The following is a 1127-nucleotide window of genomic DNA, read 5'->3' as shown; positions in this document are numbered from 1 at the left end:
AATTCGAATAGGGTGACCATGTATTTCCGAGAGTCACACGTACTACAGGAGTTGGTAGGGCATTGAAATCGAAGAAGTTGACTCCGAAATTCATTGGACCATATCAGATTTCTGCACGAATTGGGTCTGTTGCTTATCGAATTGCATTGCCTCCGATACTGTCCAACATTCATGACGTGTTTCATGTATCACAGTTGAGGAAATATCTTGCAGATCCATCTCATGTGATCGAACCAGACACAATCCAACTGAAGGATAACTTGACATTCGAAGTACCACCTGTGAGAATTGAGGACAGGAAGATTAAGCGATTGAGGACCAAGGATGTTTCGTTGGTCAAGGTGATTTGGAACCCAATTACTGGAGATGCGACTTGGGAATTGGAGAGCAAGATGAGAGAACAACACCCAGAGCTATTTATCGACGCATAGTTTCGAGGACGAAACTAATTTTAGGGGGGGAGTAATGTAAGACCCATAATTTTAAAGTACACTTTATGTATTTTATATGTTTTGGATTTTGGCTCGGAGACTTTTTAACCAAAGTTAATAATATTATGGAGTTTATAGGATCAAAAAGTTATTTTGACACCGTTTAGAATTACTCGTCGATAAATAAATTTAAATTAAGTGCGTTAAATCCTTTACGGATAATTTAATGCGTTACGGGTGAAATGATAATTTAACAAATATCTAGATATTTTGAGATATTTGTTAAGTTATATTTAATATATATTTATGTTTGGTTGGAGGGAAAAAGAAAGGAAAGTAGAAGGAAGGAAAAGGAAAAGGAAAAGAAAAGGATATAAAAAGGAAGAAAAACGGTATTAGAGATTCAAACACAAACCCCTCCGTTTCATCTAGATCTAAGCTTCGTTTCGCGAAGAGTTAGAAGGGAAAGTTGCTCACTATCACGCTACGGTGCTAGGGGACCAACTTGGAGGCGACGTTGCGAGCGGAGATTTTTACCGGATTTACTCGCGGTACCGGAAACGCACGTTAAAGCTAACGTTAAGGTAAGGGCTCCTTCCAAACTTTTAGTTTTCATTTAGGGACTTATCTGTGATTGTGTGGAAAGGATCTTGTTAGGGTTTGAGTATTGATTTGGGGGAAAATGAATCTAAGACT

The sequence above is a fragment of the Cicer arietinum genome, chromosome 3, assembly GCF_000331145.2.
Source record: "Cicer arietinum cultivar CDC Frontier isolate Library 1 chromosome 3, Cicar.CDCFrontier_v2.0, whole genome shotgun sequence".
Lineage (NCBI taxonomy): Eukaryota > Viridiplantae > Streptophyta > Magnoliopsida > Fabales > Fabaceae > Cicer > Cicer arietinum.
The sequence above is the reverse complement of the archived record's forward strand: the minus strand, read 5'-3'. Positions refer to the sequence as shown.